Source organism: Littorina saxatilis, linkage group LG5, assembly GCF_037325665.1.
Source record: "Littorina saxatilis isolate snail1 linkage group LG5, US_GU_Lsax_2.0, whole genome shotgun sequence".
In the NCBI taxonomy this organism is placed as follows: Eukaryota; Metazoa; Mollusca; class Gastropoda; order Littorinimorpha; family Littorinidae; genus Littorina; species Littorina saxatilis.
Window position 1 is genome coordinate 34,460,602 of NC_090249.1, and position 6,000 is coordinate 34,466,601.

General features: G+C 39.9%; 1 long non-coding RNA gene across 1 annotated transcript in view; it reads left to right on the forward strand.

Annotated features, from left to right (window-relative positions):
• The window catches only part of LOC138966954 (uncharacterized), a 54,202-nt gene extending 48,696 nt beyond the window's left edge, over positions 1 to 5,506 (forward strand). Inside the window, exon 2 of the long non-coding RNA XR_011455801.1 lies at positions 5,293 to 5,506. This is a non-coding gene — a long non-coding RNA (uncharacterized lncRNA). The remainder of the gene's footprint in view (positions 1 to 5,292) is intronic.
• Positions 5,507 to 6,000: the final 494 nt, after the last annotated feature.

Here is a 6,000-nt window from a genome sequence, read left to right on the forward strand (position 1 = left end):
CAGCTGACTCCTTGAAGGTGAAGGGACGTGTGTGCAGGTTTCTCCAACTCCGGCCATGCCGGTACAGTGTGCTGCCAGTATGTAATTGCCATCAGAAGTGGCGATGATCCAAGGAGAAAGTGCTGGTTCATTAAGGCGTTGTGAATGAAGAATCTGAAACATAAATTGAAGGTCGCACAAATCAGCATTCAGCTAGGTCAATTGAATGAATATTATCAATATAACTCTAAGACGCACATAATGTGCTTTACAATAACCTTAACAATGAAAAGTAAACAACAGATTTTTAACTGAATATGAACATGAAGCTCATTATAAATATAATATTTTGCAAGCTATTTCAAAATATAAATATATTCAAGACTATCTACAGCTTTTGTCGTAGTCCAGAATACAAACTGAAGCGAAGAATATATCAAAGACAAAGCCTCAACACAATATCCTGAACTGCAACTTGTGATAGCTTCAAGTCGGCGCTGGCAGTAGCCAGACGACGATAAAGAACTAGCTGCGCACCCCCCACTCCGCTGCAACAATGCCAGACATCTGGATGACTTGTTCTACAAGTGCAGCGTAACAGACAGATACAGATACAGAGATATCTGCAACACAAGACAGAACACTCACGTTCATTCATTATAAACTGAAAGCACATTCTTACCTTTGCAGAAATGACAGAGTTCTGACAGCCATCAGGGCTGTAGCACTTGACATCCCTCACCCAGCCAGAGACAAAAAGTCGGTAGGAATCCAAACTGCTGTAAGCTTTTCAGCTGCTCACATAGACATACACATGTATCTGTATGCACTCTTGCCAAGCACAAAATAATTTACGATGTTGATGTAACTCAGCTCTGGCAGATCGTCCGGATTTGCTGACCAGCACCTGGTTGAGAATGTCATACGGATCATTCCCGTCAATCGCCAAAATCTTCTGGTGGTATCGCCGCCTCTCCTCTGGTAACAATCGCTCAGAATATTTTCGCTTCTCGCCCGATCGCAATGCATGTTTTGCATGAGGCAAGGGAAGTTACTCCAGATTCTTCTCGGAACGCGTCGGAGGCATTGTTTCCCGTTTTTCAACGGTTCACAGCTGTTTTTACTTTTCTCTTTGAAATGAAACGATGAAAGGAAGAGAAATGGAAAGACAGGCATGTTGTTGGGACATAAACAGAACAGAGAACATAAGGGGAAAAAAACTGTGTTTCAACAACTTCAAGCAAGAAAATGCAAACACTAAACACTCCCGGCAGGGAAACACCTTAATTGACCTTGACCTTTGACTGTATTTGAGATCAGTTATTTTCGTACTCGGATTGTAAAATAAACAAAATAATATCCAAACAACAGCTATTTTAAGATAAGAGTGTGTGGAGAGACCTTGTATTCAATTATAGTAATCACTGAAAGACATAAAACTTAGTTCAGAAGCGAATCCTAGAAACCCCTAAATAATGGAAAATGTGTTGGCTAAACAATTCATTGTTTACGTAAATAATTCATTGTTTGCGTAAATAATTCATTGTTTACGTAAATAATGATTTATTTAGCAACATTGCTGATTCTTTATAAACAATGTAATATAAGTCTAAATAATATATTGTTTACGTAAATAAATCATTATTTACGTAAACAATGAATTATTTACGTAAACAATGAATTGTTTAGGTAAATAATGAATTGTTTACGTAAACAAAAAATTATTTAGAATTGTTTTACATTGTTTATAAACAATTATTTATTTAGCACATGAGCTTCTAAATAATGATTATTTAGCTAAAACTGGTGAAAAAAAACATGAAAAAGTATCCAAATAATTATTTGACAAACGGAATGCCATAATATTGGTTGGGACGAGAAAGAATTTACCCGATGCTCCCCAGCATGTCGTAAGAGGCGACTAACGGATTCTGTTTCTCCTTTTACCCTTAAGTGTTTTTTGTATAGAATAATTATAGTCAATTTTTGTAAAGATTTTAGTCAAGCAGTATGTACGAAATAAGTCCTTTGTACTGGAAACTTGCATTCTCCCAGTAAGGTCATATATTGTACTACGTTGCAAGCCCCTGGAGCAAATTTTTGATTAGTGCTTTTGTGAACAAGAAACAATTGACAAGTGGCTCTATCCCATCTTCCCCCTTTCCCCGTCGCGATATAACCTTCGTGGTTGAAAACGACGTTAAACACCAAATAAAGAAAAAGGAGTAGAAAACGAGAAGCAATCCATTCAGACAATACTGAAATACAGCGCTTTTTCTCTTGGTACCCCTCAAAATGGACACACAAACCTCTCGTTACTACTGCTCATGCGCTCCACACCTGCTTCAGTAGAAATGACATTACACAAGTGATACGCAAGATAGCAAAACACAACAACCTGTTCTGGATAGATCAATGATTTGGCTTTTTCATCGTATGTAAAGGTTGGACAAAAAATCGGATGTAAAGGTTGCACCTATTCTGAATTTGTGTCGATTTTTTAATTGGTACCAGGGATGGGGAAGAAGACATGGAGGACTGTCACATTGGTGGGTTCGAACCAGGATCTCCACAAAGCGTCCAACCCACTAACACAGCTTGGCGCAAACACCAAGCCCAAAGATTTGGCTTGCCAAAGTCGCTTGATTTGCCAGAAAGAATAACCAAAGTAGAGTTGGGGAAACCACTTGAAGTCAATCGTCTGTCCACCGCTCGTTCTGAGCGTGTTTTTAATCCAAACATATCCTATCTATATGTTTTTAGAATCGTGAACCGACAAGGAATAAGATGAAAATGTTTTTAAATCGATTTCGGAAAAAATGTTTAATCATAATTTTTATATTTTAAATTTTCAAAGCTTCTTTTTAATCCGAATATAACATATGTATATGTTTTTGGAATCAGAAAATGATGACAAATAAGTAAAATTGTTTTTTGATCGTTTTATAAAAAAATAATTTTGATTACAATTTTCAGATTTTTAATGACCAAAGTCATCAATTAATGTTCGTCGCGATATAACCTTCGTGGTTGAAAACGACGTTAAACACCAAATAAAGAAAGAGAGAAAGATCAATTAATGTTTAACCCTCCAAGCTGAAATGCAATACCAAAGTCCGGCCTTCTTCGAAGATTGCTAGGCCAAAATTTCAATCAATTTTATTAAAAAAAATGAGTGTGACAGTGCCGCCTCAACTTTTACAAAAAGCCGGATATGACGACATCAAAGACATTTATCGAAAAAATGAAGAAAACGTCTGGGGATATCATGCCCAGGAACTCTCATATCAAATTTTATGAAGATCGGTCCAGTAGTTTACTCTGAATCGCTCCACACACACACACACACACACACACACACACACACACACACACACACACACACACACACACACAAACACACATACACCACGACCCTCGTCTCGATTCCCCCTCTATGTTAAAGCATTTAGTCAAAACTTGACTAAATGTAAAAAGGGGGGAAACCGGTTATAACGTATCATTTCCTCTTATCTACGTTATAATCAATCTAACCTGGTTATAACGTAGACCGGTTATAACGTATAACAAACCAGTTTCCCCTGAGGCCCCCCGTGGGTTAGGGGGAGTCCCATATTGGTTGGGATGAGAAAGAATTTACCCGATGCTCCCCAGCATGTCGTAAGAGGCGACTAACGGATTTTGTTTCTCCTTTTACCCTTGGTGTTTCCTGTATAGAATATAGTCAACGTTTGTAAAGATGTTAGTCAAGCAGTATGTAAGAAATGTTAAGTCCTTTGTACTGGAAACTTGCATTCTCCCAGTAAGGTAATATATTGTACTACGCTGCAAGCCCCTGGAGCAAATTTTTGATTAGTGCTTTTGTGAACAAGAAACAATTGACTCTATCCCCTCTCTCCCCTTTCCCCGTCGCGATATAACCTTCGTGGTTGAAAACGACGTTAAACACCAAAGAAAGTTCCCACTTAGACTTTATAACACTTCCAATTTCTTAGATTGAAATGTTTTGTTATCTAAGAGGAGATTAAAGAAAAAAAACGCGGGTTGGGGGGAATAATTTACCCGATGCTCCCCAGCATGTCGTAAGAGGCGACTAACGGATTCTGTTTCTCCGTTTACCCTTGTTAAGTGTTTATTTTATAGAATATAGTCAATGTTTGTAAAGATTTTAGTCAAGCAGTATGTAAGAAATGTTAAGTCCTTTGTACTGGAAACTTGCATTCTCCCAGTAAGGTCATAGATTGTACTACGTTGCAAGCCCCTGGAGCAATTTTTTGTAAACAAGAAACAATTAAAAAGTGACTCTATCCCATCTCCCCCCCCCCCTTTCCCCGTCGCGATATAACCTTCGTGGTTGAAAACGACGTTAAACACCAAATAAAGAAAAAGATTAAAGAAAAACTTGATGATCCCAAGATCACCCAACCGGGTTGGTGGGGCATAACACCATTAAGAAGAGATCTCAAGATGGCCCATCTGGGCTGTTGGGGCATAACACCATTAAGAAGAGATCCCAAGATGGCCCATCTGGGCTGTTGGGGCATAACACCATCAATGATAGATCCTAAGATAGCCTACCTGGGTTGTTGGGGCATACAAACATTAAGAACAGATCTCAAGATGGCCCAATTGGGTTGTCGGGGCATACAATCACCAAGAACAGATCCCAGGATGGCCAAATTAGGTTGTTGGGGCTTAAACCGTTGAAACGAACACATCCCAAGATGGCCCATCTGGGCTGTTGGGGCATAAAAGAAATAAGAACAGATCCCAAGATGGCCCAATTGGATGGTTGGGGCATAAACCAGAACAGATCCAAAGATGACCCAACCGGGTTGATGGGGCATAAACTATTAAGAATTGATGCCAAGATGATCCACCTGAGTTCTTGGGGCATACACACTTTTAGAATGGATCCCAAGATGGCCCCATTGGGATGTCAGGGCATAACATAATAAAAAACAGATCCCAATTGGGTTAAGTTATATGAAGTCTTATATCGCGCGCGTATCTCCAGACTCGGACTCAAGGCGCAGGGATCTATTTATGCTCCCGCAGTGGGGCACTGCGGTTATGAAATTAAAGGCCCCTCCTGTTTTTGGAACCGCAGGAGCTTTCTAGTTTGCTGTTAGGTAGATTTTTGGTTCCTCTGTCCTGTCATGCTCTCTTTTTCTTCATGAATTCTTTTCTTTTTTCTGCCTTCTTGCTCATTCACCTGTATTTTTTCCAAAAATCTCTTCTCTTGCCGCTTGTCTCGCGATTCATGTATAGTTTAATCTGTTAGTGTTCTGATGTAAGTCCAGCAGTAGATAGGTTAAGCCTATTTTAACATACTGGAAACTGGTAATCTTCCAGTAGGTATTAATTTAGTTTTACTAAAGCCTGCTGGGACACAAGTAATGGGTTAGTGCATTTGTAAACAGGAATCGCTTGACAAGTGGCCCCCTTCATCCCCCCCCTTCCTCGTCCTGATATGGCTCTGCGTAGTCGGCTGGACGTTAAGCAACAAATAAATAAATAAATAAATCTATTTATGCCGTGTGAGATGGAATATTTTACACAAGACATCACGCATTCACATCGACCAGCAGATCGCAGCCATTTCGGCGCATATCCTACTTTTCACGGCCTATTATTCCAAGTCACACGGGTATTTTGGTGGACATTTTTTTTTTATCTATGCCTATACAATGTTGCCAGGAAAGACCCTTTTGTCAATCGTGGGATCTTTAACGTGCACACCCCAATGTAGTGTACACGAAGGGACCTCGTTTTTTTGTCTCAACGGAAAGACTAGCACTTGAACCCACCACCTAGGTTAGGAAAGGGGGGAGAAATTTGCTAACGCCCTGACCCAGGGTCGAACTCGCAACCTCTCGCTTCCGAGCGCAAGTGCGTTACCACTCGGCCACCCAGTCCACATGGTGCATAAACCATTAAGAACAGATCCCAAGATGGCCCGATTGGGTGGTTGGGGCATAATCCATTAAGAATTGACCCCAAGATTACCTACTTGAGTTC